The sequence below is a fragment of the Carassius auratus genome, chromosome 41 (genome assembly GCF_003368295.1).
Source record: "Carassius auratus strain Wakin chromosome 41, ASM336829v1, whole genome shotgun sequence".
NCBI classification, from domain to species: Eukaryota; Metazoa; Chordata; class Actinopteri; order Cypriniformes; family Cyprinidae; genus Carassius; species Carassius auratus.
This window is the reverse complement of record NC_039283.1, coordinates 19000301-19027413: the sequence shown is the minus strand read 5'-3', so window position 1 is coordinate 19027413 and position 27113 is coordinate 19000301. Positions and strand designations below refer to the sequence as shown.

At 36.6% G+C, this 27113-nt stretch overlaps 1 pseudogene; it reads left to right on the top strand.

Annotated features, from left to right (window-relative positions):
* Window positions 1-7284: 7284 nt before the first annotated feature.
* On the top strand, window positions 7285-23720 carry LOC113059178 (diacylglycerol O-acyltransferase 1-like; annotated as a pseudogene).
* Window positions 23721-27113: the final 3393 nt, after the last annotated feature.

The window sequence follows — 27113 nt, the reverse complement described above, 5'->3', positions numbered from 1 at the left end:
TGCTGCTAGGTAGGATAGTGGAAATGCAGAAGCAGCAAATCATGGCACATGTAATGCAAAAGCGAAATGCATAATTTACAGACATTTCTTAGCTTTCTCTGGTTTCTACAGACATTAAAGTCAGCATGAATTGTCATCTGCAACCAGTTTTGCTTCTGTAATCTGACAGACAGATATCTAAATTAAACAGGATGGAAAAAATGTTCTGGGGCCAAATGCAAATTTGCTAAAACTTGCTAATCTATCCACCTATCTATCGGTATATATCTATAGCATATATATTTATATCTTTGGTAATGTTTTTTTATAAATAATGGAAATGTTTATATATATGTAATGGTATTTATTCATGGAAACATTTTTAATTTATGAATAAATGTGCAAAATTGGTTTTCATTTTGGCTATCTGCCCAGTATCTCGCATTGCCTTACCAGGCCCTGAGTGAGCAGGTGTATTTGTGTGTGTGTGTGATAACAGAACATGAAGCAGCAAGTATTTATCATGACACTCAAACTGATGGTCATTGGCACTGATTATCCCATCAGGATTGAAAGACACTCATATGATGGTAAAGGTGATTTTATACAGCGAGTGTCACCGCTGATTATGATCCAGCACTGAAGACCGATAGCATGTATGAGTCAAAGCACTGTCCCTCTCCCAGACCTGTCATTTATATAATGAGATGAGAGCAGTGGGCATTGTGAAGTACAACTCCAAGGAAAGGATATTCACATATTCTTTAACCTTGACTGCAACACTGTAATGCATTCTGGGGATAGAATGCATTTTTCACTTAAAACAATAATCAGATTCCATGTCACACATCCTGAATGTCATTCAGCCTAATAATTCACTTTCACACCAAAAGATCTTGGCAATCTTGATAGTATGACTGATGGATGTCAGTGTGAGTTTCCATGTAGGGGTAACTGATTATTTGATCATAAAAATTTCAGCTAACAGTGACAGTTTAAGTATCACGAAACAACTTACCTTGTGAATAAAGTATAGGCCCTACATTTAAAATCACCATGAAATCAAAAATGACAGTTCTTATGTTTTAAATATTGCAGTGTTTATTCTAAAAATGTATTCATGCAGTTTATTATTTATTTATTATTCTTTGAAATTGTGCCCTCATAATATCTAATCAAAAATATGAATTTTCCCTTTTCCCTTTAAGCACCCAATCATCATTCAAATTATTTCTGAAGCACTATGTCACACTGAACACTGAGTATAATCTATTGAAAATTCTAATCTGCCATCACAGGAATAAACTTTAAAATATATTACAGAAGAAAACTGTTATTTTAATTTGTAGTAGTATTTTAAATTATTACTGTTTTTACTGTTTTTGATCAAATAAATGCAGCCTTAGTTACCAAGGTTTTTCGAAAACATTAAAAATCTTACCAACCCCAGATTTTTTAACAGTACTGTACATAATAATACAGTTTTACCTGCACAAAATGACAAATCCACAGATGAAGTTCAATTAGTCAGATTTCGTAAATCACGTTACTCTTTTTCTAAAACACAGACCATAATAACGAAGCATATAGAATTTACAGTATTGTAACATTACGTTACGTTTGAGTAAAACTAATGAGCAAGTTTGAATTTGACATTAAATGCTGACTTCAAAAACAAAAGCTATGATTAAAACAAAGAATCCGTAGAAATTGGTGATCTTACTTGAATAGAGGGAGAGTTTAACCGCAGGGAGCAAAAGTGCAAAGAGGGTTTGATGGAATCAGTAGGGGGTAAAATATCTTTGTGTGTGTGTGTGTGAGAGAGAGAGAGAGAGAGAGAGAGAGAGAGGATGTGCACCTCTTGTGGTATAGTCTTCTCCTTTGATCTTTCCACTTGGCCCACATTAAGAGTTGGAGAAAGACATTAAAGCATTGTTCATGTTTTTTGTTGTTGTTATTTTTGTCAAGATAAATGTACACATACACACTGTTTCCAAAGTTGTAGCAGATTCCCTAAAGTTTGAGTGTGTGTGTGTGTTTGTGTGTAATTTATATAGAATTAGGCAAGCATATAATCACTGAGACATGCCATATTTATCACAAACAATAAAACCCTCCCCGGCCTCCACCCCCAACAAAAGCACAAAGCACTCTCCCCGGAAACCAAAGAACAATGGGACCGCCTTTCATGTAACGGCATATGTGTGTGAGCCCCTGAGATATGAGATAGTTTCATAGTATACAGTTACTCCCACGTGAGAGAGGAGGAGATATTGATTGCTTGGATCTTTCATTTCTGTATCTCTTTTTCTCTCTGCCTATTGTTGACCTTGTAAAATCACTTTTTCCACAGGCTGGAAATGAGATGTCCAAATTCAATCTGGGTGCTGACAGGCAGTGTTTGGATATAACAGAGTAGGATGGAGGCAGGCAGGCCATGGCATTGTTGCATCACAATGGCTTTACAGGCTTTTAAGTGCGCTGTGGGGGAGATGTGATGACACTCTAAACATTGCCATCTGCTGGAGATAACAATAACATCCATAGGACTTTCATATTTGCAGACATATTGAGAGACACTCCTCAATATGTTTAAGACAACATATTTTCTGGTTTCATTAACTAGAGATTTGTTGGTCACAAAGCACTTACATCCCTGGTAAGTGGTAAAACATCCACTATACTATATTAACAACTATAGTTCAGGTCCTTTGATTTGATTGTAGCTTTTTGTCTTTGTGTGTGCATTCCAGACATCAATCTGTGCATTTAGTGTTGGGGATTTTTCCAACTACTCTTCCTGCAGGTTATAGTGCTGTCACATTTACTTCTGCTCGACAAAATCCAGTCGTTTCAGAGAATGTCACAACAAGTGGGAAGAGCTTATTCTGCAAGTAGGTGGAGAGACCTTCAAGTTATTGGCATGAAGTTTAGGGGTAGACCTTTTTTTCAACCCATTTGGAACTATAGTTCCACCTATTTTGGAACTACACTGCCCACTTGGAGCTGGTTCTGGGCTGCTGCGTTACCTATTCTCATAATTTCAATAGGAACACACATATTGCTGCGGTTCCGGGGAGTAGTTGGGGATTCAGTGCCTTGCTAAAGGGGCTCACCTCAGTCGTGGTATTGAGGGTGGAAGAGGTTATTCACTTCCCCTATGACAATTCCTGCCAGACCTGCGACTTGAACCCTTCATCCTTCTGAGGGTAAACACTTTGAAGGGTTTACAGCATAGGGTTAAGCCCTTCAGAATGGAATGCAGCATTATTTATTAAGAAACAAATCAATAATAAGTCACTGAATTATTCACTCAAGCGATTTTTCAACACACACAATGATTCAACATGTAACAAGCCACCACTACTGTACATGCTAACAGACATGCATCCAGCTTGGGAATGTTTTTGTTGGTGAAGCAAAACTAGAAAAAACTGACTATATATTGAGTCACTGAGTTAAGTTGATTCAATGCATTTACTGAAATGATACTGTGTATAAAAAAACCTCTGCGTATTTTTATGCATGGAGTGTGTTATGGCTTTTACCAGCAGGGGCTATCGAGGCAACTCTTACCCTTGGTTGATTGCATCATAAATTAATCTTTATTATGTCATTGTTTTCATGAACAAAACCCTATCATCTCACCGTCTGTTTCTTCCATTCTGTCTATCTACCTCACTGGCCTAGAGCAATCTGTATGGCTTCTCTGGGCTTTGAATGATTCTGTCTGAATCGGTCATGCTCAGCTGTGTAATCCCTCTCTCCGTTGAGAAATGCATCTTTATCTCACTTATCCAGTGTGTGTGTGTGTGTGTGTGTGTGTGTATGGGTGTATGCTTCTGCAGGTTCCGGCAGCATCTGTCAGCATGTGCTAGCCTTCCTGCTGAACAGAGCACTTTGAGCTGCTTTTGTAAGACAATATGCTGCCATAGCCAAGACATATGCATTATTACCTTTCACAAATAGAAAAAGGTGGAAAAATACTTATTTTTGAGTTCATAAAACAGCATTAGGTATTGAACACTGTATGAATGACAGACGAATGAAATATATTGAAAATAATGAGCTGTTTATGAAATTTTCATTTATAATGTCTGAATTAATTACCTCTTTCTGGGAATTTCAGAATCTGCAGTATTTTATAGCATGTTCTAAGGAAACAAGGAAAGGATTCACTAAATTAATGATTTAGCTATAATGAATGAATGCACAAATGAAACTGCTCAGTGTGCTCATTTGCCTTTACTTAACCCCAATAACTCAAAATGATAAACTGGGGCAATAGTTTGTGAGAGTACGATTTTCTGTTCAATGTCAGAAAATTTTGACAAACTCGCATGATGATACAGAGGAAGCTACTTTTGTTATTTATTTATTTATATATTCAGAAGGGAAGATAGAAGAGGACGTGATGGAGTGAAGTGGTGGAATGGGATTAGGAAGATTCAAACTGGCATCACCCACACCAGTGCCACAGCCATAAATGTAACATTCTCATATCACAAAAGGCATCGTGACATGACATTTTGATTAAAAAAATAATAATATAAAATACTTTGGTTGAGTTCTTTGATTAGTTAGGTGACCTTTGAGATATATTTAAATCCTACTTCATGATTAAGCAGACAATGCAACAGCATATTTACATATTCTGAGCTGCGTTGCCAGGCAAAACTCTACCCTGAACTCAGAGACCTCGACCAAACTGACCAAATATGGAGCCCTCTAATCTAAAGCTCTAAAATTAGCAAATAAAATGTAATTACCCACATGAAAAGATATTGTATTTTGATTATATTGTGGGGAGTAACCATTTGCTCAAAATTCTGGAAGTTAAGTGGCGTTGAGGGCCTCAGGTGGAATAAGCTGATCCACAGGTGTGTTGTAGCTGGATAAACAGAATGTGTATTACTATTCATGAGGCAACATGCATGCTTTCGCTGCCTAGAGACCTGTCCATCTCATCTCTGCTCAACAAAACACTAACTCTGACAACACAATTATCAGTTTTTAATTAAACGAACATCAACAGAGCGTACACCATGAGCAAAGAAACACAAAGTGTGCCTGAGAGAGCTTTTGCATGAATGCGAGTGTGTGTATTTTGCCAGTACTTGTGGGGGGTGATGAACCCACAGGAAAGAAAAATCTCAGTTGTATCTCCTAGACAGCTATGAGACTTCAATTGAGGAACAATTCTAATAAAATGAAAATTGTCATCATTTACACTCATGTCATTCCAAACGTATTACTTACTTCTGTTGAAAATGGTTCTCGTGTTCCACAGAAGAAAAAGAGTGATATATGTTTGGAATGACATGAGGGTGAGTAAATGATGACAGAATGTCCCTTTAAGTCTACTCCTTCTCAGATTTATCTCAAAGTACTGTGATGTCAGTTGTATAACATAATAACAATGTCAAACTGCTCAGATTTGAGTCTGTAATCAAAGTCAGAGATTTCAATATGGTGTCAATATTAACCATGCAAAGTTATTTTAGTGTAAGTGAGATATTATGATAGGTCTTTAATAGTTATAGTATAATATAATAGTTATAGTAATAGTTTTCATTTTATGCATTTTTGAGTTTTTTTAATATATAAAGTTTTGATTTATGATTTTTTATTTAAGTTCTAGCTATAGTTATTTTAATTAAGTTAATTTTAATTTCAAGTAACAAAAATGTTTTTCATAGTTTTATTTTTAGTTCAGTATAATAACCATGGTCAAAAGGTCTATTTTTATTTCTCTTTAAGAATTTTATCATTTACATCTGATCTGAGGCAATGTTTATACTTAAAAAAAAAAAAGAACACCACCTGGAGCTAGACATCATGCATCTCTTGATGACGGCCTAATGACCTGTTAATCTCATAATTTGTGCTTTGTCATAGAGTGATGTCACTACGGCGGATGTTATTTAAATGAATCAACCTGTCAGCTAATACGTGAGAGCGAGCAAGCGTGCTAGACAGAGACATATAGAGAATGACAGCGATATCAGGAGTCAAGTCCTTGACTGAACTGCAAAAGTGCTGACACCCGTGCCACATCTGAAGCGTCTATCAGTCTGCCTGGATCACAACTGAGATAAACTAGCTTTCAGTCTCTAATGACTGAGTAAATGTGGCATCCCTGTGATAAAACATGACGTGCCACTACACCACACAGGAGTGAGTGATTTCAGCCTCACAACTTCATTACAAAACCAAGGACATGCTCACAGCCAGGCACATACCTCCTCACCTCAGGCCTACACAACCAAAGCCCCTGCCAGCTTGCTCTGACAACCCTGACAGAAGAGAGGGTCACAAGTCATGCGGCCAGGCATAAAATACAATCAACCTGCCACTGAAATGTACAGAATTAATCTCTCTCGGGCCCCTATTTCATCTGGGGGCTCTCAGCCAAGTGAAACAAGCGGCAGTATCTTTACTGAGAGAGCAGAGAACAAATGCAGCCATATGAATTCTAAAGTCACATTTTGATTCTGCTGCCCTTGCCAGAGGTTGAGCTTGTGAACTTACACCGATGTTACTGACATAAAATTAAGCTCCTTTTTTATTTTAGATGCACTGGAATAAAAAATGTAGCTATTCCAAATACTGTATGGCTGCACAGAACAGTTTTTAGCTGCACTGCTCGGCACTGCACAGCATCCAAAATGTTGTTTCCAAAATGTCTTGCTCAGGTTTACTGCAGACGTTTTTTTTGTAGTTTACTTTGCAACTTCGGGAAGGTGAAATGTTCTGCCTCGATGAGCACTGAGCATCTTGGTAAAGCGTTTGAAGTCAAAAACTTCACAAGACAGATAACTCTTACCTGCACACTTCCACAGCTTATTTGCTCCTGTTTTCATAACTCCTGGCATAAAATATTCTGGAATCACACAGAATCCTAAACTTCAACTATAACAGAAAGTTACTGTGGTTTCCAGAATACCACATTTAAGGTTCTACATATATATATATATATAATGTGTTACTTTGAATTAAAGTGGTACTGTATAGAATATTTTAACAGGAAGATCATGAAAACTTTTATGATATACTTTCACTGTATGGAAAAAAGACCCAGCCAAAAAAAAGTAATAGGAGTTTCAACACCATAAATTATTCTTTGTTCAACTTATACTTTACATTATTTATAAAGGTCATGGTTTTACTGAAATATCACAACATGACCTTTAAGGCAGCTTAGAGTTACACTATTATACACTGCTGACTCCTATTGGCTTAGATGAGTCCTTTTAATGCCAGAACGAACGCGGAACTAGATCCGGGGGAAAGTCGTAAACCTCCCCGAGACTCGTGTTTTTATCAAACGTGCTGAAGTCCACGAACATCTTTTTGAGTCAAACTGCGTTATTACCAATCTTGCGTCAGTCTAGAGCTTGCAAAACTGGGGCTTTGAGCAAAATCTTGTTTTTCCGGTCGCAGAGCCAAATGAAACTCCAGCGTGAACTCGGCTTACTTCATTTGTTTGCTAAAGGCTTGCTGTAAATTTGCTGGAATCATGACTGACAATGGTGATTTTGGGCCCATCACACGGAACCGTAGACGCGCGACCATCACGAGCGCAAAGAGCGAGACTGTGAAACACAGAAACGGCGCGACCGCAGCAGCCAGTGATCTCACAAGCGGAGCCAAGGCGCGGGAATCTTTCACCAAAACCTTAAAACTAAACGAAGACAGCAAACAGAAATGCGATCCCTACGACAGAATGAGGTGAAGTATAGTGTGCGTCAGGACGTCATGAAAAACGTAGGTTGTTGTTGACAGAGTACATGGTCATTCACTACAGAGAGACGGACAGTTTTCGCTAGTGTGCGTATGTGGCACTGTAACGTCACAGGACGGTTAACCTCTTTTTACCCCAAATACCATAATTTCACTTATCTTACCGTAAATGAAGAACCATTTAACTTATCCTACTGTTACTGAAGAACTATCCCATTGAGCAAAAAAGAAAATAACACATGCGATGATTTCAGGAATTTTAGATACATAATTCTGCAACATAATATAGAAACGTAGTTCCAGGCAGCTCTCTTGACCGCATTACAGTTCCATATCACTTCGCATAATTAACTGTAATAACGGAAATTAGCATACAGTACCAACAAAAACAAAGTAAATACACTTGACATTTCTCACTAGCGAGGGTAATAACTGCTGAATAGAGACGCTGCTGCATAACACTGTTGAGGGACCAGTGGTGGAAAGAGTACTGAAAATTTGTACTTAAGTAAAAGTACTGTTACATTGCTGCAATAATACTCAATTACAAGTAAAAGTACTGGTGTCAAAAGTAAAAGTACAAAGCACTTCTCTCAAAAACTACTCAGAGTACTAATTACTAGTTACTTTTTAGTCTGCGATATTTAATCACCAAAAAATATTCATATCAAAGGCCTATGGGGATAATAGCAACTTTGAACAAAACCAACTTTTATCTTATTGACAAAGTATTTTATTTTTCATGTAATTTACATTATTTCAATACCTTTCTCCCCAGTCTGGCACATATGGTTTGATTAGTTCTGGGTTTGATGAAGTCCTGCCTTCTGAAAAACTAAATGTGCTGGATTGGTTAGCTGTCCCAGCACGTAGTGATTGGTGAACGGCTCAGACAGTGTTTCAGTACTGCCTGCGACTCTTCCGAAAGCAGCAAGTTCTCTCTGCTCCAGTATAGTTAAGGTGGCATCCATATTATCATAAATTTGAGCTGGATTTAGACCCTGAGAATATCAAACAAGAGGATCACGCTTAACCTTTGCACGCACAGATATTGCAAAACATATTAGAGTGGTAACATTATTGTTCTTTTGAAGCCAATATCAGGACTGTATGAAATAAGCAAATCAGATTTAGATAAAATCCTGGTTAGATCAACATTCATCACACAATACATCATTGTATCAGGACAAATTTGCACTGTATAGTAGGGCTGCACAATTAATCGAATTTGTAATCGCAATTACAATTACAGATGACACAATTATGTAATCGTTTAAAGGCACAATTACACAAAAAAAAAGTTCACTTACATCATTCTGTGTGCATAAGATATGTTGTTGTTCTCTCTACAGATTATCTTAAGGGTTTTTTTCCCAATTGTTTGAATTTCTTTGTTTTAATATAACATAATACCATGCATATATTTACTTTGGTTTGGTTTCTCAGAAAAAATAAATAAATAAAATAATAATAATAATAATTATATATATATATATATGATATTTGAGGCTTAAAAAAAAAAGTTTTTCAGGAAGAGTGTTTTCCGCTGGTTTATTTTGATATAACAATATGGCATGCAGTGGCTTCAAACAATGGCATAAAGCTATTAAAAAATTTATTAAATCTAAATTGTGCTAATCGTAATATATAATCGCAATTACAATTTCAAGGGAATAATCGACAATTATGATTTTTGTCATAATCGTGCAGCCCTACTGTATAGCAACAAACAGGTGTTTAGGAAACTGCTGTGACAGTGTTTGATGCTATGTAGTGTTTTTTGGGAGGGGAAGGGGGTCTAAAATGCCCTTTTACATTATTTTAGCCTTGTTATACTGTATGAATTTTATACTTTATACTTTAAAAACGACTTTATCCATATAAATAACAATAATAAAACATTGTAAAGTTTAATCATCATTACTGATTTTATTTTACATCATGCTTTATTTAATTTTTTGCTCCTTATAGTTGCCACAAGTTGCAGGAATCAATGCTGAGTTCTGCAAGCGGCTTCAAAAATTACAGAGGCATCCTGAACTGGTGTGTGGTAATGCTGGTAAGTCTGAAACAGTCACAAACCTGGTGGACTCCATGCTTGGACTTGCCTACTCATTCTTCTAGTTAAACTGTGTCCCAGATATCAGTGTGGGTTTGTAAACATTCCCTCTAGTTCAGAGGTGCTGCCAAAGATTGCTATTCATTTTTATTGCGTCTCATATTTGGCAGTTAGAGAAAAACGCCTACTTGTTGCTCAGACATCCATTGTCAGATCATTTGATAATTTAAATGTGTATTGTGTGAGAGTATACTGTGTTCATACACAGTCACATTGAAAAGTTTGGCTTTCTGAAATGAAGTAGAAGCATTAGACCTTAATGAAGCTAAAATATATCGGTAGCACTTTATTTTACAGTCCTGTTCCCCATGTACATACTATGTACTTATTGTAGTAATTACAATAACTGTGTAATAGCTAGGTACTAACCCTGAACCTACCTCTAAACCTAACTCTAACCCATGTAGTTATCTTGTATTACCAGAACTTTCTTAGATAAATACATAAAGTGCAACCAATATATCTCCTTTTGGAATCTGAAATATATTTAGACTTTGAGAAAATCTACTGAACATTTACTCACCCTCAGGCCATCCAAGTTGTTGTTTGTTTCCTCATCAAAACAGATTTGGTGAATTTTAGCATTACATTACTTGCTCATCAGTGGATCCTCTGCAGTGAATGGGTGCCATCAGAATGAGAGTCCAAACAACTGATAAAACATCACAATAATCCACAAGAAATCCACACAACTCCAATCCATAGATTAACATCTTGTGAAAAAGTGAAAAACTCCTTTGTAAGAAACAAATCCATCATTAAGGTTGATGTTGTTTACTTTTTCCACTGGAAAAAAAGGCCATATGTGGATAAATATGGATAGAGGGCTCATATTTTATTAATTGAAAAAACAATTTTCTTAATTTAGTTTTTGATTCATACAAACATGAAGATTTTCACATCAAAACATGTTCATTTATGGATCTGTGGATTATTGTGATGTTTTTGTCAGCTGGACTCTCATTCTGACGGCACCCATTCACTGCAGAGGATCCATTGGTGAGCAAGTGATGGAGATGGAATGCAATTTTTTTCAAATCTATTCCGATGAAGAAACAAACTCATCTACCTCAAGGATGACCTGAGGGTGACTTCATTTTCAAGAAGTTTTCTTTTTTTTTTGCTAACTATTCCTTTAATGGACTTAATGTATGCATGTGGGAAAACCCACATTAGTGGCAGAATTGTATTGCAAAAACACATTTTGATTAACGTCGGATGGTGTGTGGCAGTCATGTGGCGTGTGAAGAATCGTTAATCAGTGTGTCTGTTTATGGAGACACACTTAATGCCAAGTGACGCCTAAAAATAAACGTCCCAAAACAGCTTGTCTGTCTAAAGACCAGCTGAACATGGAGGACAGCCAGCCAAGTCCTTGTCTTCAAAACTGTGAAGAATGCATTCACGCTCTTCAGCATGCTGTTAATGTGAGCATTGAGATGACTCTATTTTGTCCTCTGTATTTTGTCCTTTTTTTAAGCCAGACTTTTTTCTTTCATATTCCAGTTTTAAGGCTCTGCTTAGCATTTGCATTTTCTTTCTCTTCTTCTCCATCGTTCTCTTTCTATCTATACATATGAATAAGCGTGTCTGTCTTCTGTACAGATTTATGGACATGGATTTCAATATATCTCTGCAAACTGTGTACAGACAGTGAATAAGGATCTTTGTCGGATTGTATTCTGGTTGTTCTGACATGTTTAGCTAGTCTTAGTGATGTATCATTGCATTGGTTTTCATTTGATTTCTCCATGAATATGTGTGTGTCTGCCCTTTTTTACAGGTTTTGAGCAATGCACGCCTCTTCTTGGAAAACCTTCTCAGGTATGAACAAATACAGCATGCACACAGTTTCTAGTGAAACAGCCAAAACACACAGTTTGAATGTTTAAAGTCTGGAGAAAGATGAAAATTCACTATCTATTGAATGATTTGACTGTGCAGGTTTTATTTATTTATTTAATTTGATTTATTTTTAAAGCAAAATGTAACAACTCGGTCTCCTCTCTGGTCATGTATGCTAATCTTCATTTATTTAACTCACTTAAAACCCATTTCTCTCTTACATTTGACTGCAAACTTGCATTCAGATCTTCCTCCATCCAATCAAAAACTAAAATGACCTCTCAAGCAATGACCTTTACCTCAAGCATCCCCATTGAGCAAGTGTCGAATGGACACAAAAGTGTAAAAAAACTCTCTCTGAGTTTTGAGTGTCATGCCGATGAAGATGAGTCTGTAGGGTTTGTTTGATAAGTGTACAGGCCTTCTTCTTCCTGAGTGGAATGAAACACTGAACCCCATGCTGGGAGAACCATATGCTGTCATCATGTTGCACACTGCTGCTTGCAGACAGTATGTACACAGCTGCCCGCAGAAACTGCCGCAAATAATCAGTGGTTTAGAGCAAGAGACCACTAGAGGAAATGAAACATGTTGTGTCCTATGCGTAATCATTTATAAATATTTAGACATGTAAAGGTTTGGGAAACATATCTGGTTTGTGTACCGTAGGTATGGCATTTTGGTGGACCCCATTCAAGTGGTGTCATTGTTCCTCAAGGACCCTTATAGCTGGCCTGCTGCGTGCCTTGTCATTGGTATGTATTTTAAGGGAAGATTAGCATAAATTTCCTAGATTAGCCTATTCTTTTGTAGTCCAGACAGGAAAATTATTCAAATTAGGTGGGCAGACAACATGCCCGAGTTCAAATAATGAACTAAGTTTGATTTGCAGATTGTCAGAATACTTCAATCACATTGTTAATCAAATTAAATGTAGATTGTGTGTGTAATTTTACGTTATCAAAAACAGAGGCATATGTTATAATTGCTTTTTAACCCTCAATCATTATAGTGCAGCAGGCGATTGTGTCTGTAGCAGGTTGTGTGATTGTTCAATGTATGACTGCTGTGAGTGTGTTTATGTGTGTGCTGGCTGTCTGCCCTGTTGTAAAGTTCATCCTGAGGATACAATTTTGACCCTCTTCTGTTTCACTACACCCTGCAAAAATGCTTTTATGACTGAAACTGCTTTTCTTTTCTTTTTTTAAAGAAATAAGATAATATTTGACATCATAACTACTCTTTGCTTGCAGTTTCTAATGTTTTTATATTTGTGGCGTTGTACACCGAGAGAAAACTAGCCATGGTGAGTTGAAAAGCCATTCACATTTCTACATTTAATCAGTTTATCGTAACGAATAAACCCATTGTCTTAAAGATATAGGGGTTCAGTCACTTTACACAGTATAATTTGGCATTTGGAATTACGTTGAGGGGTTGTGAAGAGGTCAGTTTAGAGAGCAAATTTGATTCATTGCATTTTAAATAGCCTGGCATATTTGAGAGAGCTTGCAAAGTATCAGCACATTTGCTCAACTGGCTGAATTGAAACTGAATGAACTTTTAAACAGTTCAGGCATTTTGCTGATGTTTTATAAGATGTGCATAAAAAATAAATTATAGGGCTTTTAGGGAAGAGATGCTTTTTTATGTGCAGCAAATGTGAATTGTGTTATATGTTATAATGTTGTTTGTATTGTGCAGTTATCAGACTTGGTGTCTGTATTGATGTACATGCACTTGTATGTATTATGTATTATGTATTATGCTTGTTAAATGTTTCCTCATTGTGTTTTCCAGGGGTCAATCAGTGAGAAGGCCGGCCTGCTGATCTATATCTTTAATTTAACAGTCATCTTGTGTTTTCCGGTGGTTGTTGTGTTGAAGCTGCCATCTATTACACCAGGTGAGACTGTGCATTATGCATACAATTTGAATTGTGCATTGTGTGCACAATACAAAACTTACACAAACACATATATACATGGGATTCAATTTTCAATACTGTCAATTATAATATTGTGATCTTTTTTAATAATGATTTGTTTAAAATGAAATTGTGTCATTTAAAATGATTAATTGTAGTTTGTAGTGTTTTCTTTATTTATTGAACAAAAATAGTGTGTACGGTAATTTAAATATTAGCAGTATATTGGTTACTTGCCAAAACAAAGATGATTTAATTATTAACAAATGCTTTATATATTAATAATTACAAATAGATGTAAATATATATATATTTAATACAAAATGCGATTTTATAGATTATTATTATTAAATATTACATATTAGATTTTTAAATAAATTTTATACCAGTGCATCACCTATGTCATACTTGTTTTTCTAGGCCGTCATCAACACACACAAAAAAAAAGAAGCTTTGCTTGTTGCATTTATGTTCTTGACTATAATATGTCATGTGATTAGGTGATCCAGCTTTGCAGAAATAATTGGGCACCAATTTATGATTTACAAACTGAACTAATCCACCATTAAACAAGCATTCAGATCTCATGGGATCAGTTAGCATGTGTATTGTATTTTTATCCACAATAGAAGATATAGCAGTAAACAAATCCTTGGATTAGAGCCACAGCCTAATGGTTATCAGTGTTTCTGAAGCAGTAGATGCAGGTTTGAGTCTGACCCTCATTGTGTCCTTATTAGTGATCGATTTATATGATTAGCCATTTCAAATACTGAAATCTAAATTCAGTGATCATGCATTTTTGGAGAAAATATATTCCCTCGCTTCCTCTTCTCCATACTACAACTTTCACTGGCTCTTCTGTTGCTCTCATCTGTTTGCACCATGGGAGGCGAAAATGTGCCTCCATCTGTCAGCCTAGTACCACACACACTGCTCCTGTACCAGACAGCCAGGTCATTTCAGGGGCCGTCAGGGCCTACAGCCCTTGAGTCCATCTCTCTGGAGCATAGATGCACTCCAGAGCCCCTGCATAGACCATTTCCACCCAACATATGGCTGCCATTGATAAAGCAGTGGTAGAGTGAGAAGAAGGTGTGAGCCAGGTCTGTGGTGATGGGCTATGAGTCTGAACGTGTTGGGTCACGTGACTATGGGTTATGAACCTTTGAAAGGGGGCATGCTGTGGTGTTGTGATGGAAGTGTACAAACCTCTTGTGTTGCTTACATATTCAGGTATTAAAAGAAAGAAACGAGTTCCATTTATGTTGAATAAGTCTAATGGCATCTTTCTGCAATTGTGTCCTTTCATGCAGTTGGAGGGGCATTTGCTTTGGGAGTCTACACCATCCTGTTTTTGAAAATGTACTCCTATAAGGATGTTAATAGGTGGTGCAGAGAGAGAACACAAGTGAAGGCCCGCAGCTTCTCCAGATCTCTTTCATGTGAGTAAATACATCCACCTCTCATCAAATATTAGGTGGAGCAGTATAAAGGGTATGGAAATGCTAGTTCAATGTATTTACTGGAGTGCAGTATACAGTATGTCCAAAACTGAGATGTCATTTTTGTGCCCCCTGTTGGCTATTATAAGACTAGTTACAATACAATAAATGCAATGCTGCAATTCAGACATTGATCTGGTCCTGGTACAGTAATTAGGGGGCCCCATCCATAAAATAGTTTCAGGGTCATGTGAATTTTAGCAACGATCCTGCTACAATGAATGATTTACTGTTTGCATTGAAAAAGGCAGAAGGAAAATGTGCTACACAAAAGAAACAAGATTAAGATGTTAATACATAAATTAACGTTTAAGAGGTTGTTCATAAGTTATACAGTCCCATCAGGATTTCATTGGATTTTTTCATATATTTGAAGCCCAAAATAATAGGTTTTTCTGTACCTTTTCTCAAAAATTGTGATAGTATTTGCAGCAATTTTGTGTGTGTTGTTTAGCAGTGAAAAGCTAGCAATAATCCTTATGTTTATGTAATAAAATGCACAAGGCAATTAGTGACACTGTAAAGAAATCTTTATAATTATGCAGAATAGTGTTAGACACAGGTTAACATGTTTGCAGAAAAGGTTACAGAAATAAGACAAGAGTGCAAGCTAGTTTACCCAAAAATGAAAACCATGTCATCATTTACTCACTCTCATGTTGTTCCAAACCTCTATGAGTTTCCTTCTTAAAGAACACTGGTAACTGAACGGTTAGCTATTGACTTCCAAATGGGGAAGAAAAAAAAACTATGGAAGTCAATGACTACTGTAAACTGTTTAGTTACCAACATTCTTCAAAATATCTTCTTATATGTTCCACAAAATAGTAAGGCATACAGATTTGGAATGACATGAGGGTGAGTAAGTGATGACAGTTCATTTTTGGGTGGACTGTCCCTTTAATTCTTGTAAGTGCAAGACTGCAAAATCCTGGATGGACTGGTTATGAGATCAATTTTAATATAATTGTTTTAGTGATGTCCTTTCCGACATTTCAATATGTTTTGTAGTAAATGCTTGTGTGACTGTGCGGAGTGAGTTGCTGAGACCTCATTCCTTAGCTGAACATCAGGTTTAAATGACTTTAGAAGCAGATTCGTTTATCTCTTGACAGTTTCTGTGTTTTTTTAGGTCCATCATCTCCATCTGCGTCCAGCCGTATGCAGTCACATGTGTCTTACCCAGGAAATCTCTCTCTCAGGGGTGAGCTGTGCCTTACAGTCCAGTCACCAAATGTTATTTCCAAACTTAATTAAAGTGTTTGTTTTATTTTCATGACATTTAACAACAATTTTGTCAAATACTATGACTTCAGATGACCTGAGAACTTGTAGTTAGTATTTTGCCTTGTGTTTTTCAGATATGTATTATTTTGTTTTTTGCTCCAACCCTGTGCTATGAGCTCAATTTTCCCCGCTCTGAATCCATCCGAATGGGATTTCTGCTCAGGAGGCTCTTTGAGATGGTAGGCAATTGGCATAGACATACAGTTTTGTTCAAAATAATAGCAGTACAATGTGACTAACCAGAATAATCAAGGTTTTTAGTATATTTTTTATTGCTACATGGCAAACAAGTTACCAGTAGGTTCAGTAGATTCTCAGAAAACAAATGAGACCCAGCATTCATGATATGCACGCTCTTAAGGCTGTGCAATTGGGCAATTAGTTGAAAGGGGTGTGTTCAAAAAAATAGCAGTGTCTACCTTTGACTGTACAAACTCAAAACTATTTTGTACAAACATTTTTTTTTTCTGGGATTTAGCAATCCTGTGAATCACTAAACTAATATTTAGTTGTATGACCACAGTTTTTTAAAACTGCTTGACATCTGTGTGGCATGGAGTCAACCAACTTGTGGCACCTCTCAGCTGTTATTCCACTCCATGATTCTTTAACAACATTCCACAATTCATTCACATTTCTTGGTTTTGCTTCAGAAACAGCATTTTTGATATCACCCCACAAGTTCTCAATTGGATTAAGGTCTGGAGATTGGGCTGGCCACTCCATAACATTAATTTTGTTGGTTTGGAACCAAGACTTTGCCCGTTTACTAGTGTGTTTTGGGTCATTGTCTTGTTGAAACAACCATTTCAAGGGCATGTCCTCTTCAGCATAGGGCAACATGACCTCTTCAAGTATTTTAACATATGCAAACTGATCCATGATCCCTGGTATGCGATAAATAGGCCCAACACCATAGTAGGAGAAACATGCCCATATCATGATGCTTGCACCTCCATGCTTCACTGTCTTCACTGTGTACTGTGGCTTGAATTCAGAGTTTGGGGGTCGTCTCACAAACTGCCTGTGGCCCTTGGACCCAAAAAGAACAATTTTACTCTCATCAGTCCACAAAATTTTCCTCCATTTCTCTTTAGGCCAGTTGATGTGTTCTTTGGCAAATTGTAACCTCTTCTGCACATGCCTTTTTTTAACAGAGGGACTTTGCGGGGGATTCTTGAAAATAGATTAGCTTCACACAGATGTCTTCTAACTGTCACAGTACTTACAGGTAACTCCAGACTGTCTTTGATCATCCTGGAGGTGATCATTGGCTGAGCCTTTGCCATTCTGGTTATTCTTCTATCCATTTTGATGGTTGTCTTCCGTTTTCTTCCACGTCTCTCTGGTTTTGCTCTCCATTTTAAGGCATTGGAGATCATTTTAGCTGAACAGCCTATCATTTTTTGCACCTCTTTATAGGTTTTCCCCTCTCTAATCAACTTTTTAATCAAAGTACGCTGTTCTTCTGAACAATGTCTTGAACGACCCATTTTCCTCAGCTTTCAAATGCATGTTCAACAAGTGTTGGCTTCATCCTTAAATAGGGGCCACCTGATTCACACCTGTTTCTTCACAAAATTGATGACCTCAGTGATTGAATGCCACACTGCTATTTTTTGAACACACCCCTTTCAACTAATTCAACTAATTGCCCAATTGCACAGCCTTAAGAGCGTGCATATCATGAATGCTGGGTCTCATTTGTTTTCTGAGAATCTACTGAACCTACTGGTAACTTGTTTGCCACGTAACAATAAAAAATATACGAAAAACCTTGATTATTCTGGTTAGTCACATTGTACTGCTATTATTTTGAACAATACTGTATGTCCTGACAGTATTGGCAGTTTGTGTTGAGCTCATCATTACATTGATAAGTTGCAATACCAGATTTGGTCACTGTATATTATGCCTTGTTAATTTTGTGAATATTGCATTCTTGTCTAATTCTGCAAATGGCAATAAATCATGGGAATTAGCTTTTTGTTTGCAAACAACTGCTGGGAGGGTAATGTATGAGGGTAATTTTTATTTATGAAAGTGCTTGTTGTTAGGGCATTACTTCTGGTTATAGCTGTTGCAAATTACACATTTAATTCACACACACACAGAGACATTCTTATGTAAACAGCATTGTTATCATTTCGTTTTTATATTTTGTGAGAAATCAAAAGTTTTGCTTGTCTCTTGCAGTTGCTCCTCACTCAGTTGTTAGTTGGTTTAACGCAGCAGGTGAGCATCACAGTGCATTCAGTAATCACATCACACCTGCAGTTTTCATGTCTTTAAGACATATTTCATATCTAATGTTCTTTCAGTGGATGGTGCCAATCATTCGGAGTTCAATGAAGCCATTGCAGGTTTGTTCATGTGCTTTATCTTCTTTTTTCCGTCCCTTAAAAAGAGGCGCTTTATTTAATTCAGTGAAACGTTTTTTATTTTGCAGGAAATGGACTACAGTAGAATGACAGAGCGTCTGCTTAGACTAGCAGTAAGTTAAACTAACTAAACTAAATTCCTCCTCAGAATAGAAACATAAACCTATGTTCAGTTTTTGCTTAGATCTGTTGTTTTGAAGGAGAATATGAAGCAAGAAAAGAATGATTGAATGATTACTGATATCTTTTTTTATTTTAGGTGCCCAACCATCTCATCTGGTTGATTTTCTTCTACTGTTTTTTCCATTCCTCAATGAACTTTGTGGCTGAGATATTGAGGTTTGGAGATCGGGAATTCTACCGTGACTGGTGGTGAGTGTTCTTTACAGTTATTTATCTTTAAATTAAAAAAAAAGCTTTATTTGGGCAGCTAGAGGTACCACTTTCACACCACACTCACGCGTTTGGCTTTAATGCAGTCAGTCTGGTTTATATATGCAATTTCCGCCTGTTCCATTACCATTTAATTTGCAGAATTTTGATTTTAAGTCTCAGATAGATTGTGACTGTGTTTTTTCTAGGAACTCCGAGACAATAACGTACTTCTGGCAAAACTGGAATATTCCCGTGCACAAGTGGTGTCTCCGGTGAGTGAACGGAGGTTTTGAAAGAGACGGCGGACAGCTGTTGGGAGGCGAGATGAAATATGACACAGTAAAACTCACAGAGACTATAATGAAGAGAGACTATAATGTGATCTGTCCGCGAGAAACGTATGGTTATTTACGGTTCACACTGACTGTGAGTTTATGTGCTTCTCTCTCCTGTTTTCAAAGGCACTTTTACAAGCCGTTGCTGAGAAGAGGTGCTGGCAAGTTACTGAGCCAATCAGCTGTATTTTTCGCCTCTGCTTTTTTTCACGAGGTGAGATGTGAATAAATCACACGCTGTTTTAAATATTCTGTCGGGTCATGGCAAATAAAAGTTAGCGATCTGATCAGGGTAACAACCTGTGTGAATTCTAGCTTTTTTAGAAATGTGCTATTTCTCAATAGCAAAACACTGATATTTTAGAAGCTAGTGTATTTACATACAGAATATTACCTTGGTTTACTATTATTACCATTAAAATACCACATAAACATAAACTAACAAACATGAATCCAATTTTTAAAAACGCTACTTAAAGCCAGGGTAGGTGATTTGGTTCAAAAACATTTTTTGTTATGCTGGCTGAAAGTCTCATCCTGATAATTGTTAATAAAATAATAAATAATAAATAAAATTTATTTCATCTGTGGAAGGCGTAGGACCATACAATGTTTGCCCAATCAAAATCTTCGGTCCTAAGATTACGATAGGCTGTTCTTCCTGCCTATCATATTTGCATACCTCCGTGCACCAGACATGATTCATCATCAACGCGTTCCATTACGCTATTGCAGACCAAGTGAGAATGGAAGGCGTTATTATTGTAATATAATGTGCTTTGTACTGTAATGTTTTCTCAATGATGTATGAGATATGAGGTAATCTGACAATGATTCATTCAATCCTCCACCAACGCCGTCTCTCATCCTGTCGCTGGTTAGCTCTGGTCTGCCAGTGGACGTTCTTGTGTTTTATAGGAGGCGTGGCTTTACAGAGTGATTATTCAGGGGTGGGATCTTGCTTTCAAAGCTAGCTTGCTGTTGCTATTTAAATTCAATTGGTTTTATTTTATTTAGGGCTGCAAATTGATTAATCGCATCCAAAAATAAAATTTGTGTTTGTATAATAAAAGCGGGTGTACTATGTATTTTAATTATGTATAAATACATACACATGCATTTAAAAAGTGTTATATTTATATATTAATTCTCTCTCTCTCTCTCTCTCTCTATATATATATATATATACATGCATGTGTGTATATACATAATAAATATACACACTACACAGACATATTTTATGTAAAACAAACTTTTACTCTGGATGCGATTAATTGCAATTAATCATTCGACAGCCGTAGTTTTTCTGTGTTTTAATTTCTTCTAGACAAAACATTATCCCATTTTAATATCAGCCATTTACCAATTATCAGCCATAACATGAAAATAATTTATGGCTTATTGGTGTCAACTAAATTTGAATATCGCTGCATACATACCTAACATCGTAATTTATTCTTGTGATAGCAACGCTGAATTTTCAGCAGCTGTTTCTCCAGTCTCCAGTGTCACATGATCCTTTAGAAATCATTTTTAGCATTTTTTATCAATATGATAACTGTTGAAAACAGTTGGCGCTGCTTAATATTTTGTACCATGCTTTTAGGATTCTTTGAAAAATGAAAAGTTGAAAAGAACAGCATTTGATTTAATAGACACCTTTAGTAACATTATAAATGTCTTTACTGTCACTTTAGATCAATTTAATGCTTCCTTGCTGAATATTCATTTCTAAAAAAAAATAAAAAAAAAGATTTGAATGATAGTATTCATTCAGATGTATCTGCATATGAAGCTGGAAAATTAAGAAAGTATTTTAACATCAAATAGTACATCACACCCAACGTAGCAAAACTTTGGTCTCTTTGGACATTGCAGCAAGCAGCTGTTCTCTGAAGCAGCTGTGTATTCTAGAATAATTTGTAAAGTTCTAGATGTTCTTCACTCCCGAGGCAGTCTCATTTCCCTGACTCAGAAGCAGGTGCCCGGCGTTTGGCTGGTAGCCACCGCTCTTCAGAGGAGATGAAGGTCAGAACGAGGGATGAGGAAGAGGAAGAACAGACGCCTATCAGGCTGCTGTTGTCTGTGATAAGCTGTGAGCTGAGCTGGAGGAAGAGAGAGGGAGGGTGGAATCAGAGAGGAAGATGTGTCCAGTCCGCAGGTGCAGGCAGATAGTATTCTTAACCATCTTATTAAAAAACATTGACCTTCACAGGACGCCTCAGAACCAGATCCAGGATCACAGTAAAGACTCCGAAAGCTCAGATGGAGAGTGAAGTTTCGTCTCACAAATATCTAAAACCGGAGGTGTAAAGATATGCTGAAATTTTAAAAAGTGGTCATTTATTTAGAGCTGATGTGCTGATCTAGTGAGGGTTGTAACAGGAATGTCAGTGTTTCAAGATTCCCCTGAGTGAACTAGAGGTTAAGCACCTAGTTAAAGGACACAATGATCAACCCTTCAGTACTTAATCAACATTTTGGTTTTGTGATTCTGTGTTTCCTGGTGTGAATTGAGAGTCGCTAAATTCATATAACAAGACAGATTTGCACTCCACTCTTCAGGATTTAAAAGAGTAGTGCTACAACAAATATGTATATGTTATATGAAATTTAAGCTAAATAATTGATTCACAAAAATACATTTGGAAGGTTTTTATATGAAGGCTATTATATGAGTTTTGAGCTAAGGTGGTAAGAAATCAACTTTATATTGCATTCTCCTTAAATTTTAAATGAATGAGTGAATTCAAATGAATCACTCGGGGTTGCTTTTTTATTAATTGTAAAAATGAATTACTTATTCATTATGCCATTTCAGACATATATGCAATTGTTCTTTCTGTCAAACACAAAAGGAGGCATTTTAAAGAATTCTTAGGCAGTTCTTGCCATACAGTGACAGTTCTGTTCAGCCCTAAAAGGACCTGTTGTTCAGTCTTAAAATATTTAAACTTTTGTGTTCGACGGAAATAAATGCAGTGAGGGTGAGTAAATAATGAGAGAATTCCATTCATTTATTTTTATAGTCAATGAGTCATTTGTTGAATCAGACTCATCAGAGTAATGAACTGAATCAGTCAGATGACTCACTTCTTCAGTCAGTTGGCTTTGATAACTGCAGATTAAAATGAATAAAAAATTAACAAAATGAAGTCCTCTTAGAAACTTGGAGTCTAATGTGTTTAATGTAAGTATATGTCTCTGTCTGCAGTACCTGGTCAGTGTCCCTCTAAGGATGTTCAGACTGTGGGCGTTTATGGGCATGATGGCACAGGTATGATTTTTGTGTGTAAATTGTCTAATTATCTTTTTTTGGCAGTAGTTATTTACAGTTTACTTAAAAAAATACTAATAATTTGTTTCAGCTCCCACTGGCATGGTTTGTGGCCAGGTTTCTTCGTGGTAATTATGGAAACGCTGCTGTGTGGCTATCACTCATTATTGGTCAACCTATTGCAGTTCTGATGTATGTTCATGACTACTATGTCACCCACTGCCAGGACGACCCCACAATCACTGAAGCTCTGTAATCACACAAAGTTGTGGACTCGGCTAAGCAGCTAGACTTCTGCATATTCCAAAGGTACTAGTGGGAGTGATACAATTGAAGAGTCCTGACTCACGGCAGTCAGATTTCCATCAAGTCTTCAAATAAACTCCTAGCTCTAGGCTATGTTTAAACCTTTATGAAAAATGACAACAGCCAGTCTATGGAAATCTTTTCTAGAAATGCAAGAAGAAAGCACAAGGGTCTATAAGCTTCTGAATGTGACTTCACAGGTGTTGATTGTTCATTTTTTTACTGGCTCATTACTAAATGAAACTGTCCTGATTTTTTTGAGAGTGTGTTTTATGCATTACTAGCAGGACCTCCTGTTCAGGAGACTTTCTAACACTCAGGTCCATATTCTGGTCATTCTTTTTTCTTCTCTTTTTTAGCATTTTAACACATGCCTTTAGTTCAAATATTGTGAAAACTCCTTAAACTGGACATTAATCCTGTATAAATATATGTTGTTGTTTTTTTGTTTTTGTTTTTTTTTACTAAATGCCACTACATATATCGATAGAATATGCAAGGAGAGCATGTACAGACAGAAATATGCATTTTTATTTTATTTTATGAATATATTTTTAAACCCATACGTGAGCAAACACTTTGTTTATGTATGTTTTTTTGCAAAGGGAAACGAGAGAAAATGTTTGTAAAATCCGTTCATGTTACGTCCATATGTTTTAATTGATATTTGTTGCAATAATTTTGAATTGCATTTTTATGTCTCTAAACTGTTGTTCACAAGTGCTGAGATGCCATCTGCGCTCAGTTATGGGCATTATGGGACCTGTTCATCAAAAGTGCGCCGCCCTGTGGCGAATGTTGAGAGAATAAACAACCCTGCAAACGATGTAACTCTGGCACATTTAATTTGATTTATTTTAATTTTTGTGCAGGCATTTATCAAGTGTAATTGTATTCAAGAGAGAACCGGATGCATTGTAATCACAATTGTTATTTTTCACTGATACAGGGCAATTCGTCCTCACGTTGAAGGTGCCAGATCCTCACAATCAGAGCAGGTCTGTGATAAATGGCTTAGAGATAAGTCTTATAATAGTGCCGGGTCTTATTGTATGAACTTCCTATCGTGTGTGCCGCTGATAGTGCTTCGCCGTGCTGCGATCTGTTTAGTATACATTGCCATACAAGATTGGAACAGCCGAAGAGTGATTACGGTGCAGAAAATCACTGCTGTAGATGTCAATGTTTATTTAGTTAAACAACAACAAGTTTGAAAACATTATAATTTTGGGAAAAACTATATAACTATAACTCACTACTAGCCTATATAATAAGCTAAGCAGGTACTGTATACCATATAAACAAATAATTTTTTTTCAGCAAGGATGGATTCAAGCGAAAAAAAGTGTAAGGAAAGCACTTTAACATCTGCGTTAGTTGAAATATTCTGAAATGTTGTGAAATTAAAACTTAATTTCTTAATTTTCCAACTCCTTAAATGTTGTTTGGTTTTTGTTTTTAAACTAAATGCCAGTCCATAAGCCAGTAGACAGAAATGTGAATTTTATTTTTTTATACAATACCAAAAAAAGTTTGTGCTGTTTGTATAAAGTTTTTCTCAAAAATATTAGCAACTTAGATATACCCCTGTGATAGCCCGCTCTCATCCCTATAGTCTGGACAGACATAAAGCTGGATGAGAATGTGCTCCATTCTCAGTATTGTAGCCCCTGAGGGCTGGGTTTGATATGCATGGAGCTTCAAGCATGATATAACTCATTCACCTAAAAACAACCAGTACTTCTTACAAAAAAAAACACTCAATACGATTTCTTTTATGGAGCCAGTCTGGAGCAATATAAATTACATTTATTTAATTTATTTTTTAGTTAGAATTTTTCTTGATATAATTTTGTTTTATTGTTTAACGATTATTTAGTTACCAACACTTGAGATTCCTATTGATTAACATGCATGACTTTCAAGAGTTTATGGGCATCCTGTAAATGCCACTTCTAGACGTGATTCACATACTTCCAGTGGTGTTAAACAGTATTGAGACAGGACAGCACACTCTTTCAGGGATTTTAAAATCACTCTCAGTCACATTGGAACCTAACTTGGTTGTAGAAATTTCATAAACATCAGGACAGACCCTTGACGGATGGTGATGGAGGAGTTTGAAATGTTTGTAATGTCAGGGTTCATCCAAACTAACTCAATCTTCCTATGAGCGAGAGGATGAAGGGAGGGAAGGAAGGAAACAACAAAAGAGTGAAACTGACAGTGAGGGACACAAAAAGAGACATGCAACATAGACAAGGTGGAGAGTTTTCTTATGGCCTCTTCAAGGTGAATATGTTCAGCATGTTTAAAGCACATGGGATTGGTTTTATTTAGATTTATTATTCAATTTAATCATTTATTTTTTTCTTTATTGGACAGATGGTAAAACTTAGTCATTATATATACTCTCCGTGTGTGTGTGTGTGTTATATTTTGGATCCCCTCAAATGTTCCCAGACCTTGGTGTTTTGTCCCATTTTTTGTCTGTCTGTTACAAAGCAGTATTTGGGGGATCATCCTTGAGCCAAAGCGTTGAGCCTACATCAAAATCTGTGACGGTGACTCACACAAAGATATTTATGTGGACATTATTAACACTGTTTCTCAAAAGAAAGTCAAAGTCTTGTCAGTCTTCTGCTCTTTGCATAGCTTCAGGTAGATTTTACTGTCAGTATGAAACTGCCAAAAATGAACAAAACTGTTAAAATGTTATTTATTTCAGAGGAGTATAACTTAATTTTAATCATGCAACCGTGCTTGACATCATTCAAAGATTTAAAGCAATTCTGTGGAGTTTCGCATCTGATGTCTAAACAATTATTTTGATCAACAAACATTGTATATTGTTCTGTCTTTTCAATTAATATGTAAATTGAGCAGAGGCCCAAGTAAATAAACACATGAAAGAGCCAGGAGTCTGAAGACATCTATTCCCATGAATCCCAGTATCCAAACAAATTCTTCCCATTAGTCTTAACTATTAACACATCTCGTCCTGAACACCATTTGAACAGTGCCAGAATAGGCACCTCTTCATCAGAGGTTTACAGGCCGTTTGTTTATCAGGCTCATTCTTTCTGTGATGAAAGGAAAGCATATTTGTTTTAGCAGGCAATTTTCCATGATGCCACATTGTACCATGTGACACGGGATCAAGATGTATACACACAGTCTTATACTAAATAAATTGTCATTTATTTTTATGTTCTGCATACTAAATGTACAACTTGACCTGATAAACAGTTTGCAACTATACATGTTATACTACTGTAAATTAGCTGAAACATTCAGCAATGACTTCTGTTTTATTTTTACAAATATAAATGACCTAAAATTAAAAAAGCCACTTTTTAAAAAAATTAAAGGGGGGGGGGTGAAATGCTATTTCATGCATACTGAGTTTTTTACACTGTTAAAGACTTGGATTCCCATGCTAAACATGGACAAAGTTTAAAAAATTAAGTTGTACGTTTGAAGGAGTATTTTTGTTCCCAAAATACTCCTTCTGGTTTGTCACAAGTTTTGGAAAGTTTTTTCCGAAGTTTTTTATGGCTCTGTGTGACGTTAGATGGAGCGGAATTTCCTTATATGGGTCCTAAGGGCACTTTTGCCGGAAGAGCGCGCGCTCCTGTATAGCGAGGCTGAGCACAGGCATTTCACTGATCAGAACGATTCACTGATCAGAGCGAGAGCGTCGCGAAAAGTCACAAAAGAAGTGTGTTTTTGGTTGCCAGGCCTTATTTCTTAAGGATGATGCAATCCCAACGAAAAAGTGTCACGATCGTGTGTTGGAACCGCAGGTGGTGAGTAAAACTGCTTAAAATATCTCTGCCTTTCTTGTTAGTACGTCCCCTCCCATGCCGGAGACCCAGATTCGAGCCCCGCTCGGAGCAAGTCGTTGCTGCTGCTGCTCTCGTTCAGTTTCAGCCTCTGGATCTGATTCTGGATCATAAATAAACGGCTGAATCTGACTGTAAGCCATGGTTTGTTTTGGATGATGGTTTTTTCCCTCATGGTAATGTCACAGC